The sequence below is a fragment of the Diadema setosum genome, chromosome 15, assembly GCF_964275005.1.
Source record: "Diadema setosum chromosome 15, eeDiaSeto1, whole genome shotgun sequence".
Lineage (NCBI taxonomy): Eukaryota > Metazoa > Echinodermata > Echinoidea > Diadematoida > Diadematidae > Diadema > Diadema setosum.
Genome location: NC_092699.1, coordinates 22,708,167 through 22,732,178, shown reverse-complemented (window position 1 = coordinate 22,732,178; position 24,012 = coordinate 22,708,167). Strand labels below are relative to the sequence as shown.

Sequence of the window (24,012 nt, the reverse complement as noted above, 5' to 3'; positions counted from 1 at the left end):
CAATTTTGATGAAGTTATCTTAAAAAAATGTAACGGTGTCCTGTAGCATCGTGACGTGTCCATGTAGCATCGTGATAGTTAAAATCTGGTCCTAAAAGACAAATTAATGCAATTAGCTTGACCAAAATTTGATATAATATGCATAATTACTAGATTAGTCACATAGCTAAATATCTTAACTTTCCTTTCCACAGTTTTACTTTTACAAGAAAATTACACAATGTGTCACTATGCTACGCGGTGTCCACCAAATGTAACAAAAAAGGACACCGCGTAGCATCGTGATACATTTTGTAATTTTCTTTTAAAATTAAAACTGTGTACAGGAAATTTGAAATATTTAGCTATCTGACTAATCTAGTAAATATGCATATTGCATAAAATTTTGGTCAGCTAATTGCCATAATTTGTCTCTTAGGACCAAATATTAAAATATCACGATGCTACATGGACACGTCCCGATGCTACAGGACACCGTTACATATTGTTTAATAACTTTATCAAAATTGAGTCTGAATGGCACAAAATTTTCAGGAAAATGTGTGGCCTCAATGCAAATGTAAAGCCTACAAACAATAAATGTATAGCATCATTGATATTGAGTTATGCTGAAATGTATTTTTCAAATATCACGATGCTACATGGACACTGCCCCAACTTCATGGAATTACCCACATGTATAATCTAAAAATGTACAACACAAATGATGAGAAATATGCCCATTTACTCTCACAATGAGTTCTGATTGCATTTTGCAAATGAAAGATGCAATGCTAGTTAGCCTCTAGCTAGCTATGATAACAAGGCAGGCAATTATGGAAAGGGAACTCTGCCATCTATTTGAGCAGCACTCATAAGACTACCTGGCTATTGTCTATAGAGGGAGCTATTCCACTATTAGTCACATAGATTTGCCCTCTTTGGTGTTCCCTCAATGTAAAACATAATGTATGTGTATCATATGCCTCAAAACATTTGAGAAAGAGCCCCCCCCCCCCCATTATTTTTAAACATTACTTTTTAGTAACTGCGCAAGTATAGTGTTATTTCTTAGATATTAGAAATACTGTGCAATATTCTTTGAAAGGGGTTCTTACATATTCTTCTATATTGGCATTCTAATCACTTAGCAATGTCTCAACTTCAACAGTCATCACAAAACTTGAGTAATTACTTTTTTCCCCCAGTCTTTACAATTTTTTCCAAAGCCATCTAACATCAATGTTTTGTACCACATTAATCAGTAACAGTATCTTTACACAAATCAGCTCCTTCGCAACCCACCTATCATCTATCAATTTCCAACATTAGATGAGAAAAGGAACATACAGCAATAGCTCAAACTACTGTAAAAGTGGTTTCTTTCGCAGTGGTTTTATTTTCGCACTTTGAGGTTGAACCTCGAATTTAACATCACGCGAAAATGTTTTGAACTCGCCGCTTGTTACAACGCTATTGTGCACATGCACACACACACACACGAAGATTCCGTGTATTGAGTGTATTGATGGTCAACACACACAGAGATACCGCGCAATGTAGGCACAAGCATGTTATAAAGTTCTCGAGAGAGGGGATAAGCCTGCATTTTATTTTAATTTCTATTTAATTAATAAAAGAATAATTGGATTATAGTTTGGGTTTTCATGTGCAAAATAAAAGTTTTTGCCGACTGTGAATTCACAGATTTTGCCGACCGCGAATTTAAACACATGCCAAAAACTCGGCACCGATGGAAACCGCGGAAGTATCTGTACGCGAAAGAAACCACTTTTACAGTACTCTGTAAAAGTGGAAACTTTCACTGTGTTGAAATGTTCGCACATTGCGTGCAACCAGAAACTAGCGTGAAAATAGAAACATGCAAATATTTTTGCTTGCCGTATGTTGCGGTAGTTGATGTCTTGATTCCACGGGATTAAAAACACGCAAAACTCTTCTTGCCTAGCCAAGCGCGAAAAAATTAGGAGCGCGAAAATATCCACTTTTACAGTAGTTTGGATTTTGCAGGAAGAGACTATTATCATTGGTTACAAAATCATATGAAACTTGACTTCATTGCCTAACAACTCTACCTTAACTTTAAATAAAAATATTGTTAAAATCATCTAACTTCAATAATTCTGTAACCAGCAAATGCTGGTTAGGCACAAAAACTTTACTTACTGCAAAGCTTTTCATCATGTTCTTCCTACATTACTTTGGAAAAAAATAGAGAATATTTGTGTCCAGGTCAGGAGGAATTTGAAAAGATAAAATCATTGTCTTATCTGATTTGCATGGATGTGATTGTGATACATATCATTCAATAAAAACACATGAAACTCAAAACCCCCTGAACTCGTTTCATGTCTAACTTGCTTTATCGTTTAGTTGTTAACTTTCACTACATGGCACTTAAGAATTAAACTTGAACATTGGGTGGATTCATTTTTTAAATGTTCAAGGGGATACTTGCTTGCCCCTATCACTAAAGCATTGTCTGATTTCCCCTGGGCATTGAAGCAGAGACCTTTCATTTCCCCAGTAGACATCCTACCATTCAGCAGGCACCACATCCCATGTCTGTCTGAACAGCCTCTAAAATAGCCCCCTGTAGCCCCCCAGGGCATCCCACGTGTGATCTGTATCTTGAGGAAGACACTTGGTTCTGGTGCATGCAGAGAGGATGAGTGATGGGTAAACCAGCACATGTGTACCCCGCCCTGTCTTGGCTTGATGTCTATGGGTGCGTATGTTAACTCACTTCTGGCGCAAAACTAAGGTTTCCGAACGACTTTCAGGCAGTTTTGGGCAGTTGATATGCAAAGCTGTTTTGATTATGAGGCTAGAAAACATGTTTATGAAATATGCCAAAAAAAGTGTGGTCACAAATGCGGTTTGAGCCAGAAACGCATTCCTGTACAGTAAATAAGCACAAAGATGTTTTGAAATGCGATTATAGCTCGGACCTGCTTACACCAACTTCTCTGTAAATCACTTAATCAGGTCCACTTAAATGAGGAAAGAGAACACAAAACAAATATTAGTAAAAACAAAAAGGGAAGAACTTCTTATCATGTATCAAATGGATTTCTTTTCAATACACACAACAAAATAAATGCATGCATAGGCTGTGAATGCCAAGCAATTAGAATGGTTGATTAGCATACTGAGGCTAAAGCTAAGACCAAAATATCCCTATAGTCTGTATATCGCTATTTAAAAGGTAAACAAACAAATAAACAAACAAACAAACAAACTATCTAGTATCAAATATTTGAATGCTACATCAGGCAGGAGACCACACCACAAGGAACAAGTACCTACAAAGATGTACTTGCTGAAAACTATCGGGTAAATCATTACTGTGCAACCACAAATTTTTGCGTGTATTTTCATACCATGAATTCCATGAGAGCAAAGATTTGAGAAATTAAAATGCTCAAAAAATTCTTGTCTTTAATGAATTGGATTGGATGCCAGTGGCAATTTGCAAAACAATTTATGCCGCGGAAAATGCTGCTGGATCCAATTCGTAAATTTTTCATGCCGCATATATTTCTTGCTTTACAGTATTGGACATGACTGCAATGAAGTATTGATTTATAAATAACCACCAGATTTACCACAAGATACTGGATATGTAACGGAAGCTGCTACTTAGTACTATAAAAGAGTGCTATCAGCTCCCACTGTTTCTACACAATGAATGGGAACCTCGTAATGCGTATCTGATGTCTGTCTTGACATCATGCCAGTAATTAGCGTCCATGAGCATATACACCATCATTTATACACCGCATGATTTAAAGTTCAGTACTAGTGTAATCTCCCAAGCTACTGCTTTTCTCCACCACCAATCAGATCAATACAAGCGACATAATTACTAGTATTGATCTAAAAACCACCGCGAAGTCCACAGGATTGCACTGGCACTGCATGACAACAAAAGTGATGGCGCTTGGTCCTGGCCAATTATGAAAAACAAAAATAGTGATGACTGCTTAGTTTTAGACACCTGATGGGGAAGACTGGTAAAAATGCTACAAATTCAATTACTTTTCCAAAATACAACTATCTTGTATTTGCTCCCAGGTTCAGATTTATGTGGCCATGTCCACACTTATTGTGTATGTTCCACGGGTGAACACTATGCAGAAGCAAAGACTTTACATGTACAACGTGGATCCATGATCATGAATGTGAGTCTACGTGTAACACATAATCTTAACAACGCTAACATCAAGACTGAAATGATAACTTCAATGATTCCCAGAGACTGGTGTATTCAAGTAAGCCAATTGGGAAAAAGCAAGTAACTTGCTGACAAGAATAGATGACATCCAACACCGGGCCCAACACTACCTACCAGAACTATGACATACTTTTGAGGTCAACCTGCTAACACCAACTGATTTCGAGTTTGGTTTTATCGCTGGTGCTAGTGTTGAGATAGCACTAAGCACCAAACTTGAAATAAACCAGAGCGCCTATCAAATGCTTGATCCTTTTCAATGCTGACACTGTGATATGTGACCATGTGCAGTAACATGCAATCATTATGCTTACCAAATGCTCTCAAGATTGTTTTTAATGCAATTAGCAGCTATTCTGAAACTGATTTTACAATATACTGAAACTGAAAAATAAAGCTGTTTGAATGGAATGAGAATGAAGCTGGAGAAATATCCAATAGAGAATGTTTATTTACAGCTTAATGGGATACCATTAGCGGGAAGGCAATGAGTGTACACATCTGACCACACGTGGGCACTTCAGAAATGCTATTGAGATTGGGTGATGTGTTGAAGGTTAAACTTGGTTATGTGAGTGACATATATTTTCCAATCTGGCACAGCTAATTTACAACTGCCTATCGTGCACAGAATGACTGGCTGGAAACTACAAAGTTGTTTTGGTAGGGCATCAAAGAAGAGATTTCTCCTACATGCATAAATGAAGATTTCTGCAAGCTGTTCCACATTACTTGCTTGACAAAATAACTTTTGGTATGCAGGTTTGTTGCATGTTATCTGCTTCGGTTCTGTCAATGATTCTTTCTTTTTTATTGTTGTTGCTGTGGTTCAGTTGTTCTCAGATGGGGACACACTTTGGCAACCGGGGAGAGATGAGAGCAAGAGTCGGAAGTTGTGGCCACAATGAAATCATTAGGGTCTACTGCCCCCAGTGGTGAAAGCCGTACAGCTAATTGCAATCCTCCAAATTTGGAAAGCCCTACTTTCAAATGGCTATTTTTGGGCGGCGTTGTTGCCCTCCATTGGAAATCTAATTTCCTTGCCCAAAGATCAAAACTTTAAAGAACCACACTGGCTACGTCATTTCACATTGTCTGTATGACCACCACTTGTAACCTAACCAGTGTGACATTTATTTCACGACGATCATGTCTGTCTGTGCCATCCTAAATCAACAGTCTACTCGAAATCACATTGAACGAAATATGTTGTCCCAATTGGTCCAGTTATCAACATGCCCAGACCTACATTAATGTAGTCTACATATTGTATGCGCCATATATTTCGCGAGTCTAAATTTTCGCGAATCAGGACTTTGATGATTTCACGAGCAGTTAATTTCACGATCGTGGAGTACCTGGTACTGTACTGAACGGAGAAATATATACGTGTACTATGTCACATTCATATTGGGATCAGAGGCATTATTTTCGCATGTCTTTGATTTTGCGAATAGCACCCGACTCGTGAAATTCGTGAAAATAAAAACCTCGCGAAATATTCGGCGTATACAGTAAGAGAGAGAAAAACAAACAAACAAACTATTTAATTGTTAAGATCTCGGCTAGTAGTAGACCTGAAAGATGATGCCATGCACAGTACTTGCTACTATGGTGGTACAAATGTAGCTTGTATTAACCTACACCAATGTTTGACCTCCTATGCCAAAATTCAACAGCGTTCAGAAGCATACATGTATGTAAGTTTCTACATGTAGCTGGCAGTCCAATTTTGGATGGTGTTATGGTTGAATTATGAGCAGCTTGCTTTACTTTGCCTAAAACTATCGTCTCATACATCGTCCCGCACATGTATACTCTAGGAGTAGGATTTAAACTACTGTATACGCTGAATATTTCGTGAGGTTTTTATTTTCGTGAATTTCACGAATTTCACAGGTGCTATTCGCAAATTTAAAAACACACCAAAATATTAACTCTCATCCAGACATGAATGTGACACACACATTTCTCAATTCAGTACTGTACCCCAAAATTGCGAATTTATCCACTCGCAAAATTGTCGGGAAGTCGCGATTCAAAAAAAAGACTCGCTAAATATAGGCATACAGTAGGTTTTGGGCCTGTTGTGGCATGTGGCATCAACTTTGGAAAGTACGTATGAGAAAGCCAATGCTGGCAATGGGGTTCAGAACTGCTTTAAGTTGTATAAAGGAAGGTGCTGCCGCACTTGGTAGTAAGAGGTAAACTCTTTTAGCCAGAGAGCAGTGAATTCTTGGAACAGCATTCATGCAGATACTGTTCGGGCAGCATTGCATTTATCAGTTAATGCCTTCAAGTCTAATCTCAATGATCACTGGAAACAGGAGCATACACGTAGCGTGCAATGTACATTTTTACAATCCAGATTGCATAAATTGACCACCCCAGGGTCATGGAGGATGCATCACATTGAACCCTTCAGGCTCAGGATTGATCTGTTCAACATGTTGAATGGCCCTCTAGATTCAGTACTAGCCCGAACAGGCGCTGTGCTTTGCACGGCGTCCCCGCCCCGTCCCATGCACCTCGTGAAACTTCTGTAAATTTACAGCGACAGGGCTGTGTATAGTTTTTTACAGAGTGCTATGCCTATGGTCATGATGGTCATCCATTCTTTTTTACTTAGACAAGTTCATGTTTAATGTGCATAAAAACTACAGCACTACCCAAGCACACATCTTGTACCCAGCATTACATGAATTTGAACAGCTGCATCTGAACATTTCGTTCCTCCTCTCCGGTTTTCTTCAAGCAGTGGAAAGGCCTGGGACACACGGGAGTACGATGGAGGGGCGATATGTACGAGCACCACACACGGAGACAACATCAGTGCAACATCCATCCCTTTGCTTTACAGCTCGTACCACCAGTACCAATTGGCGAGAACCACATCATATGCATCACCCCACCACCACATAGAACGATGTTCTAGTCATCTACCGGTACCTCTTATAACTAATTCGTACTATCAGTAATCAAATTACTGACATGCATTTACCGTTTTGCCAGACAAACATGCAGTGTGTGCCGTAGGAAAGCCGGAAAACGTAAGGAGTTTTTTCCAAACACTTCTTGAAATACTGCTTGAGAAGTTGTCACTTTCGGCGGCCTCTTCTTCCACTCGGACACTCCTATTCTGTTCTCGCCATCTTTTTAGAAAAGTGCGGGGTGATTCCATTTTCTATATAGGGTTCATTATGCACCAGATAAAATATAGTATAGAATTTTTGCAAAATAACCCTGCTATTTGATTTATTTTCTCATCGAAAAATAAATAGAGATACTTACATACACTCATTTTTATACCAAAAGAATCTTGAATATCAAATAGCTCTCTACGTCACAAGAAGATCCATAGATACTACCTACTCATTGAATGTATTGACCCAAATAAGCCACTTGTCAGATAACGTACACTGTAGCAATGTCCAACCCACCACTTCCGGAATTGCATGACTAACACCAATGGATTTCTATAATGAGCAAGGTAACTGCATCTGCATGCAACTGTTGAAAGTAATCATCGGGCTTTGAATTGTGAGAGGAAAACATACCTACCATCACACAATATAGATCTAGACGGAATATTATAAAGCGATTATATGTGAGTATAATTCAATCTCATTCATAATTTGACTGATCACATATTCTCGTAATTCTCTTTACTCACAGGTGTAAGTTTCGATGATACCTGCTTCTACTAGGTCCATATGTCCCGGATATACTGTAGCAGATATATGTTTTATTTCAACACTCGATCTTCATTCGGTATTGGTAGCTAGCTCCTTCCCCCGGGTGCGCAGCTAGTGTAGAAAACTTTTTACTCCTTACGAGTAAACACGGAATTCTGGTAGTATTTTACACGCGGGTATTTTTTTTTTTTCGCCTGGCCTACTGAATACCACTTCCAATTCTTTCTTATATCCTACTGCCAAATACCGGTGTAAAGTCTTAGCTCAAGGTGTACAATGGGCAATCAGAATTTGTATGTGTTGTTGGTCATGTTCCTGATTACAATAATGGGCCCAATAACAGGGCTGCCAACTCTCACTCATGGAGAGTGAGACTCACTCAGTTTGGTCCTTTCTCACTCTAAAACTTTATTTCATTTGCATGCATTTCTATTGATCTCACTCATTTTGACTCCGAAATTATAGCATTGGCCTATGGGAGTCTCACTCTCATTCTCAATGTATAGTTTCCAATGTTGGCAGCCCTGCAATAATGATGACATGTTATTGATACTGTACACTGCATGTGCTGCCATGCAGGCTGGCTGCATGCTGCTGCAGAGTATTAGATGGGTTTTGAAATCATAAGACTGGGAAAAAAATATGAAAAGGAGAAACTGGAATGTCATGCATAATGAATACTATGTCTATTGGATAAAAACATTCAACATTATTGTGCATCTCCTCTGAAGTTGAATACAATGTGTTGTTGATGAAATGATAGAATATTTTATGTTTATCCGTGTGTAGGTCTACATGTCGCTTTTACATTATTGTCTCATAACAATAACATTGGTGGAGAAGCAAAACTATGATTTATAAGTTTTATGTGTATTCAACATACATGTACCGGGTACATATGGTACATAACAATTTTATCCCATTATTCCAAGAGATTTTCTGTTTTATTTTACTTTACAAAAAGGCAGCCTTACAAAAAAAAAATTCCCATTGTACAGTAAATGAATAAATAAATGAAGAGAAAGCATACTTTTATTCATGGTCATCTGAAAAATTTTTAAAACAGTAATTATGCAACATGCCCTTAATGTCGAGATACATCTTGATCATCTAGGTTTTGGTAGAATTTTTTTTCCCTTCAAAATGATTAGTAAATGGCTGTTGTTTTCTGCAGAAGATTTGTAGGTTAACCAATTGTTTTACCAATTTAAAAAGATATGAAACTGACAAAACAGTACCAGACAGACCATACAAATGTGAGCTTCCTCGAATATCCACTCAATTAAATATTGACCACGAGGGCACCACAAATAGCTATTCTTTCTCTGTCTCTCTGTAGTGCTACTTTCCTGGCTGTCCTGTAGTGTGGTAGTAAGTAGAGATACTTTCCAAAATCTCTGTCTCCAAGTCTGGTCTTAATTTCCTCGACGTTTCTCGAAGTGGTGCGTGCGTCCTGCCTGTGCATCCTGTTTTCTAGCCACTTGCAGGAAGTTGTTGGGAAATTTTGCCCCTGTTCACTGTTTGCCTATGGTTTTGGTTTGGAGGCATTTAAATTCATTTAATGATTTTATGCAGTCATACATCAGTAGACAAAGCTGAAGATCGAATGTTGAATATAATATTCAGCATAAATACTTGTGAATAATTTGCAGCATTTAATGCAGTTACTGTATTTTCTAAGATCAGTTGATTGCAAATTTCTTACTTAAAATTAGTGATTCATTCATGTTTTACTTCCTAATCTAGTTAAACAATGGAGGTTTTTATCAGTAACTGGTATTTCATCAGGGGAACTAGCTGAACACTTTTTTGTTTCATGTTTTTTCTGTTTTTGTTTTTATGGATTTTCACTAAGTGCCAATGTATGGCACTTTTGAATTTTGTTTTACCACTTTAAATCAATTTCAAAGAAGGAAGCATTTGGTCATGAAAAAAGGTTGTGACTGATTATTGAGTTACATGCATACTTCCTTTTTAAATTTCTTCATACATGATTGTGTTACTTCCTACTCTTGTTGGAGAATGGAGATTTCTATCAGTTACTGTAAAACATGATATATTCGCGGCACAAAATTTTCGCGAATTGGAGCCGACAGCCTTTTTCGTGGCATGAAATTTTCGTGAATTGCCACATTGGTGTTCAATGCATGTACACTGTAGTGTTGACAAGAAATTTCGCGTGCATTTTAATTTTGCAAATCTTGTCACTCGCGAAATTTGCAAAATTAAAAGGCATGCGAACATTCCTTGTTTTACAGTACTGTATTTCAGGGGAACTAGCTGCTTTTATTTTTGTTTCTTTTGTGTGTGTGTGTGTGTGTGTGTGTGTGCATGCATGTGTTTTTTATTTCCCTATGAGCCAATATATGGCACTTTTGAACTTTGTTTTCTAGAATTAAATCAACTTCAAACAAGGAAGCATTTGGTCCTTAGGGGAAAAAAAAGATGGGATTGACTATTGTGTTACAATACATGCATACTTTCCTTCAATTTATGATTGCACAGAAAGATTACCACTGATTTAAGGTGTAGTACAGTGTATTTTGCATTAAATTCAAATGTTTAGATTGAAAATGCAGAATCATTTACCAGATGAAATCTAGATGTTTACAATGCATGCCTAAAGAAGTTGGCACAGTGATGAAAAGTAGACTGATTCCTTAGCAAGTAGATTATTTTATGTAAAATTAATTGTATGAAATTAAAATATTATTAGTCTTGTTGTGCATATATGTAACCTTGCAAAGATTAAAAATTCAGTAATTTTAATATTCTATGTAAGAGCACTGTTCTTGCCTTCTATGCTTCCCCCATTTTCTCAAGATTTCTTAATGTTTTTTTTTTTTTTTTTGTAGTATATTCTAGCCATGACTTTCTACAGTATTCGCCTTTGTCACAATCCTGTAGTCTTTATTCTGTTTTGTTAGTTTAAGTTCTTTCTCCCTTCAAAGACCTGTGGAGACATTTTCTCTGCCTTCTCTTCCTGTCCACAAATTTAAGTAATTCTCTCATCCGTGTTGTTCTCATTTTTTTTTTCCATCTCACTGCCACTGATTCAATTGCATGACATTTCTCTGACTCTTGTCAAAGCTGACTAATATTCCTTGGTGTGACACTTTCAGTGTAGCATGACAATATTGTTTTTTTTTTTTCTGACTATTGTACTTGTACATATTGTTCAAGTGGATTCATGCACTGTGAAAAAACACACACATACAAGTTTAGTAGTGGCATTCAGTATCTACATGAAGTCACTCACTGTGAATAACCAAGAGATTTTTCACACAATTGAATGTACGCGTAGGTACATCTGAGTGTACAGCTACATGTAATTAGGACAGAGGACATTGTGCACCGTGGTTGGAGAATGAGCATTTTAAGGCATTTGCACATCAGCCCGATGTTTTGAAATAGTGCGCTACGTGTATTTTCAGAATCTTGAGTTTGGATCTTCATATCCCGATGACAAAATAGCGCGCTACTTGATAGTGTGATTTCAAATTAGCTCATTGAATCTAAAAGCTAAGCTTGAGAAAATTTCTCGACCCAAACGTTGGAAATTTTTGAAATAGCAGGATGATTTGTGAACTAGTGCACTATTTGATATTGGAATTCACCTCATGAAATTAGAGTGATGCATCCCATCTTGCCCAGCATGTTTGCGATCGTGAAAAAAAATCTTGAGCTTGGATTTTTCTCGGGCTGATGTGAAAATGCCTTTACAAGATGATTCTTTTGAGATAAGAATCATTGAATCAATTCGGTCTAACATCTCATCTCAATGCGTGAGTGATGTTTGAGGAGAAATTGAGCTGAGTATTTCCCCACAGCAGTAACCCTGTGCACCTACATTGTACATACAGTGCATATCTTCTGGGAGCTGGTTAAGCCTTACCATAGAGTGTTTAAGAGCCCAAAATAAATGACAGGTAATACCCGATTGCAGACTGGTCTCCAGGCAGCACTGACTTGGCATGATTTGTCAGGTGGCAGATGCCTCAATCCTGCCGAACAGAAGTTTGCCGAAGTGGCAGGAAAAAAAAAAAGAGGAAAGTTTTGGGATTATCACTTCCACGCATAACATCCATGACTACCGTCCCACACACACTATCCCCTTTCCTTCTCTTACCACTTTGACCATTGTTCCACTTGTCACTTAGCCTAGACAGTCACTAATTGTAGGGGTACGTGTCGTGGAGCGGGCCACACTCTCAACTGAAAAAAAAAAGAGTGACAGATATTTTTGTGTCCACCACGCAACCTGTTGTCAGTTATCTCTTCTTCCCTCGATGACGCGCGACTCATTTGGGGAGGGGGGAGGGGGGTATTATAGTGGGACCGTGCGTGCCTCTCTTACCAAATGTACCTCAAGGATGGGATATCTGCTGCCATCACTTTGGTGTCTATCACTGCGTGGAAATTGATTCTGTCGGTAGAATCTCCCGAATCTGTTCTCTTGGAGGAAAAACAAGGGTGGAAATCGTCGGAGAGGAATCCTTGGGAATCTATCGGGCTAATTTGCTGTTGATTGCTTGCGGCTCAATCAGTTGGCAGAAAGGGAAAAACTTCAAGAAAACTGTTGGATTTAGATGTGACTTCTTTGAGAAGAAGAAACATGCATGGGAGTTGACTGTGTGACAGTGATAAGAAAAGTAGCCATCTGGTTTGACTCTGCAGTGTTGTCGAAGCTTAATGCCGTCGGAAAAGATACAAAGTTCCAGTTTTCCCAACATGGTAAGATGCCAATCACTTTCTACTTCACACATTGATCTTCTTAGATCATGGAGATTTTCCCTTGACTTTTTTTTTTTCTTTTTATGCGAGGAAAATGTTGAGCATGAACTGCAGGATTTTCCAAATGATGTTTGGGCATGATCGTGAAAAGTCACTGACACGTTTTAAGATTAGCTCACGGACAATTATTGGTATTCCATTTTGTCATGCTGCCTACCCAAGGTGTATTTTTTTAATGCTTATATTGTGGATCTTTATTTTGGCTTTGGATCCAGTGATACATACCTCAAAGCATTTGAGTTAGATGGTCCTCTTGACCAGTTGGAATTATTCCAAACTGTTTGCCAGACACTAGTCACTGACAGAGTGACGGGTTCTGATCAAAGGAGAGGTATATATTGCCTATAAACTTCATCTCACCTTAATGTGTCTGGTATCATGTTTTCGTTAGCCATAGATGACACATTAGTTCTTATTAAAGATATTAGATATTTGATTCTGAGTATTTGGCTGCCAGTATACATTATGTTCAAGTGCTGCATATGTTTGTCATTGATGTTCAGACCAGTTTGTGACTGCAACATCACAGATCCCTCACCAGTGATCACAGATCTGTTGCTCACATCTCAGAAACAGTTGGCAGGGAAAAGTAAATTGATTTCCTATTAAAGAACAGTTGATTAACCCGTTGAGGACGGACTGATTTTGATACAACACATATTTCCCATAGACACCTACCCGAGTATACTCGGGACTCGTCCTCAACGGGTTAAGAGCATGTAACATGCAAATGCTGCAGAAAGAATGAAGAACATCCCCCCCCCCCCCAAAAAAAAAAAAAATAATAAAATAAAATAAAAAAAATAAAAATAAAAATAAATAAATAAAAAAATGTTTTCTCCTGTGAGAAGTTTACTCAAGATTGTAGTAAAATTCACCTCTCAATCAATATGTGAGGCCCAAGTCTGGAGTGGGCTTGTACTGTAGTACTCATTTCTGTGTGCCAAACCCTGGGATTTTTTTCCAGTGCCAGCAAAGCTAAAACTATGTCTCTAGGAGGAGAGGATGCTTCAAAAATGAACATTTTGTGTAGACTGTTATCACAATGGTGAGTAAAGTAGATCATGGGGTGTATATCTGATGTCTGTGTGATTGGAAATGAAATAAACTTCAGAAAAATATATATAGAACTGGTTTATATGCAATGGGAAAATTATAATTGTAATATGAGGGGCAATAGAAAATGCATTAATCCACACACTATCTTTGCAGTTAAGTTAATGACTTTGGTTGTTCGTACACATGAAAGTCTCTGTTTTACACATACACCTGTACAACCATGCATACAATGGTATATTTTAAAAGGCCAAATATGAACAGGTCCTGTCTTATATATATATATATATATATATATATATATATATATATATATATATATATATATATATATATATATATATATATATATATATATATATATATCATGCCACTGGGAATATCCACTATGATCTATTCATGATCGACATGTTTTATTAAGCAGAGTTGATAACCAGGCAACTGACATGGTCTCATAAAAGGATTAGGTCATAACTTCATATTCCAAACTTTTTGTGAAATGCTTCATCTCTGGATATAGATAGGTCATTATACAAGAAATGAGACAGCCAGTGATGTGTTGGATTGCATTTTTGTTCAATATCTTTAATTCCTTTTCTTTGCTTATTTTCATTCCTTTTTTTTTTTCAACTGTATTGTTGTACTGAATTTTTTGTTCACTGAGTATCTAGAAAGAACATTTTTTTTTTAATTCTTGGCTATTCATTTCAGCAGAGCATTGATGTACAATTTATCACAAATATTTCTGACAAATAATAAAAAGGCATAATTTACCGTTTGCAGATGAAACAAAAACCCATCATTAGTGCTGGATAGTTCTAAAATGTGAGTTTGGTATAGGAACAACCACTGTAAAAATTTGAATCCATGTAATTGATGCTAAGTATTGTTGAATACACAAAATGTGAACAATAGTTATAATGATATGTTTTCAGACTAAACCATCTACAGTTAAAGTTTAATGAGAAAAATACTGATATCTCCTTATATTTTAGGCTTTATTTGCAAAAATTTTATATGGTAGGATGTTTTGTGATGCAACGGACTTACACATATGCATCAAATGTGATATCTTGAACATTTTTAAATCACTCTTTCCAAAGGAAAGCAGGGCCTTTAAATACTATTGCTATGTTATCAATATTAGCCTCAGTTTCCTACATTCAAAGCAAATTTCATATCCATGCATTCCTGTGTAGCATATTATGTAGCATCTGTTAAAAATCTGAAATGTGCAATTCTATGACTGTTTCCTATATCCTGGTTTAGTCTCCAGGAGTTTAATTGCAGTGATATTGAAACCACAAGTTCTCACCAGATGTTTCTTAGCTTTAGGAACCCAAATCTAATCTATGCATCATTCATGCACAGTTTTCTATTAGATGATGTACACGTATGTGCCAGCATCATAATGTTTTGGGAGGTTACCAGTTGTGTCAAGACAGAAGTACAAGTTCATTCAGTAAATTGACATTTACAATACATGTACATGGTTGGTAAAAATTGTGTTTACTCCTTCACAATGCCATACATTAGACCGTGTCATGCATATCATGGCACTCTTTCTAGGCTAGGGATAATCAATATTAGATTGTGTTACTCATGTGCTCATGTGAGTTATTTTCAGTACTTTGTACCCTTGTCAATATCAAAGGTTGGGATTTGAGTATATAGTCCAGTCTTGTGACATGAGTCCATGATTTGTATGTTGACTCCACCAAATTGAATGTTTCCCACTAGGAGGCAGTGTAATCATGGGTGTTCATCACTAAATGTTAAACTCTTCTCACAAAATAGCACTATTTAACAGTATTTGGAAAATCTTAAATGCATGGTCCTGGCATGCTTCCAATGTCTCTGGCTTGTGTTAAAATGAAGCAGTGAAATATATTTTTCATTGAAATTCTTAATATGCTCCAAAGAGTGATGATACAGTTGTATGCTACTTTTCTTATCACAACTCATTTTTTTTTTTCTTTTGGCAGTAAGAAAGAATGAATTATCCAAAAACAATTAATTAGCAAGGTGATATTTTCATTGGTATGTTGTCAATGACAACATAAAATTTTGAAATGTTTATATCTGATATGGGTGAGAGGTTTTTCTTGTTTTTTTTATTTTTTTTTTAAACATTACTGTACAGCTTTTTCAGCAAAGTTCACCATTTCTGTTAATTGAGCCACCAAGATACTAAGTGTATTTTAATATAGTAGGTTGCTGAAAACACATACACACATACACACATACTCCCACAAAACAAAAACAAATGAAGAGGAGTCTATGGCCTATCCATGCATACATAGGGACTATTTCAACAAATAAAATATGGTATGTAGGGGGAAGTAGCTAATTGTGCTGTTGGTATGGTGAAAAAAATACTTGCAACATTACATGACAGTGAATTGGAGGGGTGTCTCTAATGTGTTGATGAGTGCATTGAAGGTTGAAATAATGACTCATTTTGGATATTGAATATAGGGCACATGACTCAATGTGCAGATTGGCTGATCATTAAAATAGTGTAACAGCTTTGTGTTTTTGTTGTGTTTTTGTTCTTCATTGTTGTTTTTAAGAAAATGTGCCGGTGCACAGTATTGGAGGTGGCAATAAACTGTGCAGGTTAAAATATGACAGTACACACTTTAATAAATGTTATTTGTAAAGTTTTGCTGTAAGCCTACTGAACTTCTTTTTTTTTTTCCTTTTTTTGTTGTTGATAGGAACCATTGCTCATGTAGCCTAAATCCTAGTTCACATCAAATAGTTTGTGTAACAAAGCACAACATGTATATTAAGTATGCTGTATGCTTTGTTTCTGGGATGCACATTCCTAGTTAACTTTAAAAATATTTATAATGCATTTGATATGTGGCCAAACTGAAATGTCAGTAGGGTATATAAAAGTTTTAATTATTTTCAGCAGCATCATCATGTGTTTGTATGTTTGTTTGTTTGTTTGTTTGTTTGTTTGTTTTTTGTAGATACTGTGCATTTGTTTTTCTGTGTATTTTGCAAGTTTCAACAACAACAACAACAACAACAACAAATCAATGAGGATGTTTGTTAATCTAAGAGTCTGTATGTACATAATTATACAATTATGTAGAATTTCTCTTGCATTTTATCTGCCCTGTCTCTGTAAGTAATGGCCGTAAATGATAACTTGTGATTAGGACATTCCTGTGCAATGTACTCATTTTTTTTTTTTTGTTCTTTGCATCATACCATTATTTCTCACACGCAATGCACGCAAGCACGGTGCATCAGTTCACAAATGACGTCAAATCGCAATCCTTGCCATGCATGTTGATTGAGTATTTCCTAAAGCAAACTTGGCACAAACAGTGATTTTCATAATGTGTTATTTTCATCTTTACCTGATTGTGAGCTTGTCTGTATGCAGGCACACTTTTGACAATTTGAAGTACAATGTACACTATGCAGAGTAAGTCTATAGGTGGAGTAACCATGGAGCTTCACACATGGTGTAACCCGTCATTCCAGAGAGATTTTTTTTTTCTTCATATTTCACAAGAGGTTTCTCATTATCTCACTAAGGAATGTTCAAAACATGAATTCCCACCTCAACCAGTACTGTACAGTTCCTTTAAACTGTCACCTCTGAATAACACTTCATATCTTATATTAGAGAAAAAATAGGGGATATCGGTTAAATTCATCATCAAACAAAATCTCCACAAAATCAAAAGGGAATTTATACAAATTTGCCAGTCTGGAAAAGAAAAAGGAACTTCTTAATGAGTTTCTGAAATAAAGGATCTAAATACAATTCTGTATGTTACATAATAGGCTGCAGAAAGTTGAAGAACTAAAAAAAACCGAAACAACAACAACAACAACAAACAGACCACAAACCAATGATATAACAGATACAAGACTCCTATGAAAGTTTGTTTGTTTGTTTGTTTGTTGTTGTTTTTTTTCCACTCTACTGAGAGATCCAATACCAAACAGATATTGTGCTTTCTTCAACTTTATGATCTTGGGAGGATGGCCTTGAAATGTTGCACCCCCCCTTCTTTTTTTAAAATCTTGTAATTACAACATTCAAGAAGATAACCAGCTGCATGAATTATGGAATGGTCAAGAATTGAGAGGTATTGAAGGAATTTGCAAGTCGATTGATTCTACTTTATTTGTTTTCATTTTTAGAAATGAAATCAATATCGCACACATCCAATACTGGGATGGTAGTACAGACTGTTGTCATTTGATATTTCACACAGAATAGCAATTCAGGCATTGGATATTAATCACCAATGTACACATGTGTAAATAAGAAAGTTTAAAGTTTAAGACAATTTATGTTTTTTTTTTTTTTTTCAAAACTGTATATCTCGTATTCTATGTACTACGTGTAACTAGCCTCGATGACCGACATCTAAAAGTGCAAGTTACATGTACATTACTGTGTATTGTGCATTTTGATTCAACCCACAGTGTACTGTATAGTGTGGTCATAGACCACCTGTATAGTATACTCATTTGTAAATGAATTCTTTTGCTTCTTTTCTTACAATGTGTATGCAAATACACTGTACACGCCTTGCCCTGTGTGTTGCTGTAAGTAGACACCATCTTTCTGAAAGCCTGCTGCATGAAATGTGATACCTTGATGGAGGTACTTGCGTCATTGTTGCTGGTAGCTCTACATATCTCTCTGCCAAAACCTTTGTGCACATTTATATGCTCTGATTATGATAACATTAAGAAATTACAAGCGAATCAATCATCTCAAAGAATGGCAATTATGAGATATTAAATATCTTTTTTCTTTTTCAGTTTAGTTCATTTGTCCATCAAGTGAACCCCAATGATTCACAAGTCATGTGATCAAATCAGATTTGGATCCATAGTCGGTATTTGTGCCAGTGTCTGGCATTCTCTAGTGTACAAACCACATACACTGTAGCTGCCTGCATCCAGAGGTCTCATGTAGTAGAAGTAGAGCAGGTTTTGTTATGTTTTTCAACAGTGTACATGATTATGATTGTGATTCATGACATTTGATACCTGTGACGTAAGCTTTGTGCTCTGTGCTGACGTTTTATTTGCAAACCATTCCAGTCAAGATCTCTATTTTTTATTTTTTTTTATGTGTTTTATTGGAGTAAAAAACAAATCAATACATACATGAACATGTATATAAGAACAATCATCGGGAAAAAGAGAAATATAAAAAAGGGGAAAAAAAGGAAAAAAAGAGGCAGCACTACCCATGTAATAGCAAATAGTTCTAGATGTGCTTTAAAAGCAGTCACTTTGTCTCATACAAGATATTATCTATGTGTAACAAATATGATACGATATATATTCTTAAAGAAAATTGGAAGTAGATAACACAAAAATAACATAGATTATAAATTTGTGTTACGTACAATTGATACGAGGAAATAATTATAAAATGCCAAAAGAACTGTTAATCAACACCCACAGGAGGGCACAGGACTGATTTCTATGCATTTTATCACAGAACTGAACAATTATATTCAAGACATAATTAATTCTAGTACAAGATCTCTATCTTACTGAAGTCAGCAACAATCATCCTGGAGGTAAAAGATACAGTAAGACTTGGAGACCCATGTCTACACTACTTCACTATACTTCAGGCAGGGTTATGATGTCAATTTCTCAATAACTCTTCAAACTCCTGCTGTTATGAGCACAGAAATACAAACGATGGAAGCCATGTTTTTGTGTTTTTGTTTTGTTTTTGGTTTTTTGGTAATGACACAGCTGCAACATCTTCTCTCATGGAAGTCATCATTGCTCTTATCATCACTTAAATGGAATAGAAAGTTCTCATCTAGCTGTATGTGTACTAGGTTTCTTGAGCCCTAATTTTCTTAAGACAAACATTTTTCAATCAATTCCCATGGTTCCACAGAGGCAAGAGTGCACAAGGAGCTTGTGTCTAGGTAAAACCACAGTGTCAAACCAAACTCTTTTGAATGGATATAAGTTTGCTGAATTATTGATTTTGCTAGAATGTGTGGAAACACTATGTCACGAACAGTTCTAAGGTACTCAGTCGCAGCGGACGGGTGCAATTAACTCGCTGTTTTCATTTTGACATGACCTCGCTTTCCTCTTGAATGAACACGTTTCGCACAAAAACCTCTAGGAAAGTGTCACAGCAAAACTGCTGTAACTTTACTATTAATTCATATTTTTTGATAATCCAAACGGTTATGAAAAGTAAAAGCCTCATTTCAACCTGCCGTTACGTTACCTTAAAATATTCCAAAATGGAGCATAACTTCACTCTCAAAACAGAAAATGATTGTCACAAATCGTTGCTAAAATTTCACATTTTGACTTCCTGAACAACATAAAACTTTCAAGTATGTTTAATACTAAGTATGTATTTCTTTACGGAACTCTAAAATATCACATTCGAGAAGTCATGCGTCCAGATATGTCTGGAAAAAATCGAAAGAGGTGCACTTTCTACCTTCGTTCCGAGCACGAAATTTCATAGTCATTCGCACACTGGAAGACAGGGTACAGTCCCACGTACCCACATCTTTGTGGCGCTCACATCACCTGTACTCTGATCGTAACTCGTACCGGGAATTCGTAGTTGTATTGTTACTTGTTAGTGCAGTAAAATCTGCGTAAAGTCCGAATAATCCAATGTCATGAATTTACAAGTGGTATCATAGCTAGTAGATATTCACATTTTTGCTTCTTTCTTTTTGATAGGCCAGTTCTGATAAAGTATAAAGTGCTTGTTTATGAGGTGGCAAAGTCCCCTGCAGCACACTGCTACTTAGGCAAAAAAAAAAAATTGTTGCATTGGCGTAACCCGCCCGACCCTAAAAATTCCGCCGACCCCATGTTTTTTTTTTTTTTTTTTTTTGCTATCGATATCAAATATCTTGTTTATTGCGATCGCGATCGCACAAACCCGGAAGTGGAAACGGCTCTGGGGGTATCGGATGTATGAGGGAGAGATCTCGCGCCTCCTTGATCAGTACGTCATCTGTTTCCAACACGGACACGTACTCTAACAAGATTTATTCAGTGTATACGTAGCATTCAGACTGCGATGTATTGTGCAGTTTTGCCATAGGTTTCTTGTGCGGAGAACTTACACAAATCTGTATATGTGGGACTGTAATAGAGATCGCCGTGTGCGATGGAAAGATCGTACATATGGGTCAATTTGCATCTATCTTATCTAAGTCAAAATAGTAAAATATGAAGTGAAAACATTCAGGATAGGGATTTCAACATCTTTAAATTCTGTGAAGGGGTATAATTCCAGTAATATCGGCCTCATAAATGATTTGTAGAATAGATGAACGCAGCACATTCGGTGCAGCAGTTGTAACTGTTTACTGAGCTGAGCACGAGATTTACACGTAAAATGCAGGTAGCAAAAAAAAAAAAAAAAAAAAAAATCCGCCCGACCGACCCTATTTGAAAATCTCATGTTACGCCAATGCAACAATTTTTTTTTTTTTGGCCTTATCGACACCCCGCGGCCCACTCTCACCATGCATGTCCAGTGTACAAGGCATCCGCAGCAGCCACCTCGTATCGCACAGTAACAGTACGCATCGACCAGTCAGCTCGCTGGATCAAAGCAGCATGGGAAAGTCCATTCATTGCGCAAGCGCAAATCAGTTTTTCTTAGAATATGACGTCATTATTCTCGTTTGCTGCTCCCGCACAATTTGAGATTTCTGGCAAGATACCTCATTTATTTTCACTTGTAACTTCAAAAATAGGTCTTCGGCAAAGCGAACAGCACTCTGCTAACATCCACCCATGTCTTATGAAAATGTTAAAGGACAAGTTCACCTTCATTAACATAAGGATTGAGAGAATGTAGCATTATTAGTAGAACACATCATTGAAAGTTTGAGGAAAATCAGACAATCCGTTCAAAAGTTATGAATTTTTGAAGTTTTTGTGCAGTCACCGCTGGATGAGAAGACTACTGCAGTGTATGATGTCACATGCGTACAACAATATAAGGAAAATATAAAGAGAATATCACAAAATTTCATCTTTTGAAAAAAGTGCACATTCCCTTGACTCGTTACTGACATATGTTATGGGTAATATTATTCCAATTGTCTTTAGAAAGAGGCAAGTCAAGTGCTCTTTTATTATGCGAAAAAAGTGAAAATATGTTGAATTTTCTTTACATTTTCTTTATACTGTTATACTCATATGACATCACAAGCCTTAGTAGTCTCCTCATCCAGTGGTTCCAACACAAAAATTATAAAAATTAATAACTTTTGCATTGATTGTCCAATTGTCCTCAAACTTTCACTGATGTATTCTACTAATATTGCTGCATTCTCTCAATCCTTATGTTTATGAAGGTGAACTTATAAGTTTCATGAATATTTAGTGGTGCAACCAGATGTTTCTGGATATAATCGGAGGGTAGTTTTCCGAGACAGCGAAACATGAAATGTTGAATTTATACTTAAAAAGTACTCAATCGTTTCTCGTGATTTTTCGAATGTGGATAGAAATCATCATTTTGCATTGATACTGAAAGTTTGAGCGATTTTGGTCAATATATAGCGGAGATGTGAGAAGGTAAATGAGAACGCCCGATTCGCACTGCCTCGATGACGGTTGAAAATTCAAAACGTTTCGTGGGTTTCGGGGAAGTTAATTATGGTCATCCGCTGCGACTGTACTGGTAACTTTTTGGCGCTATTTTACTTTTTGCATTCAAGAATTATTTTGTTTTCTTCCTTTTAATGCCAAAGATGTTGTTTTCATTGTCATTAGTCATCATGTAGTTTGTTTTTCATAGAATCACCACCTCGGTTATTTCCCATTTGTAGATCATTGGTTCCCGTGGGAGATTTCTAAGAAACTGCATGCAGTGATTAACATCTAACCCCACATTCACATTGGTCCCCGTGACGCGGGGACAGCCACAAGAGATCTTATCTTTTTTACGACTGACCGTTCACATTGGCATCTCATCTGTCCCCGAGCTGTGGGGGCATTTTGGGGCTTGGAGCGAGCTCTGCCACTTGAATCCAGGCATAGCGCATGCGCACATTTGATGACCACAGCTGGACGCTATCAATTGCGCCCCAAGGTCACTCTCCCCTCCAAATCTTGTCCCCGTACCCGACTTGCTTCGCGGGGACGAGGGGACAAGTCCAGCGAGCATTCACATTATGGTGTTTGAGGAGAAAGTCCCACAGCTCGGGACTTTCCCCGCGTCGCGGGGACCAATGTGAACGCGGGGTAAGTGAGAAAAGAATTGACCCTTTGTGAAAAAGAAAAGAAAAAAATCTTAGATCAAGGAAGCAATGTTATGTTTTTATTTGTTGAATTACTTTGATCTGACGTGATATACAGTAGGTAGATGATGTTCAGTGAGTCAGAAAGATGCTTTTGTTGTCAAAGGTATTCTTTGCACAAATATGCACCGTTCTATTTTCGCATGGGTAAGCAAGGTATCCTGTTGTTCCTTTCTATACATCGATTGTCAATGCTGCTGAGTCTACAGTTACGTTAATTTCACACTTGAGTGAGTGCATTGCCAAATAAACATGTTTGAATCATATTCAAACTTAACAGCAATTGAATAATTTCTAAGTCTAATTCAGTGGTGCTTAAAGTTTGCGACAGATAAAAATGTTGCTAAACTGTTTGCGGTCATGCAAAAGAAAATCAAACAAACAAACAACAAACAAAAACAGGCAGTACAACTAAAGCATGGTTGACAGAAGAAGTCTGCACTTGTTGTACTAAGCTCCAGATACACAATTTTGACTTCTTTTTTTTTTTGCAGACAAAAAATCTTGAAATAATATGAAAATTTGCACATACTGTTGTGTACATGTAGACTGAATTCTGTTGGCCATGACTACATGGTAGCTTTAAAGTCAGACTTTGTCACCTACAAGGTATTTGCTCTTTTGTGAGAAATGTATTCTAAAGGACAGAATATAAGGAAATTGAGAGTTAGCTGATTGTATGGAGTTCTGAATGTATTTGCAGAATGTTAACTTGATGCTGGCTCTAATTTACCTTTGATTATGGAGTGAAAATGCAGTGCAGATTCTCTACTCTGATGACATTTTTATCCAAGCAATTTATTCCTGTGGCAGTGATATTATTCAATTTATTTATTCATCATTGGTCAAGTTGAACTGAATTTTAAGCTTTGGAGATTCCAGAGAGATGCCGTATAGTGTTTATGTCATAGCCCTG

The 24,012-nt window shown here is 36.9% G+C and overlaps 2 protein-coding genes across 2 annotated transcripts in view; one reads left to right on the top strand and one right to left on the bottom strand.

The window, feature by feature from the left end:
- The window catches only part of LOC140239079 (protein kinase C iota type-like), a 126,745-nt gene extending 119,468 nt beyond the window's left edge, over nt 1-7,277 (bottom strand). Inside the window, exon 1 of the mRNA XM_072318976.1 lies at nt 7,239-7,277. The gene's annotated coding sequence lies outside the window, so the exon portion shown is untranslated. The remainder of the gene's footprint in view (nt 1-7,238) is intronic.
- A 505-nt stretch (nt 7,278-7,782) lies between these two features.
- Nucleotides 7,783-24,012, top strand: part of LOC140238594 (uncharacterized) — a 122,125-nt gene continuing 105,895 nt past the window's right edge. The window contains exon 1 of the mRNA XM_072318495.1: nt 7,783-7,844. The gene's annotated coding sequence lies outside the window, so the exon portion shown is untranslated. The remainder of the gene's footprint in view (nt 7,845-24,012) is intronic.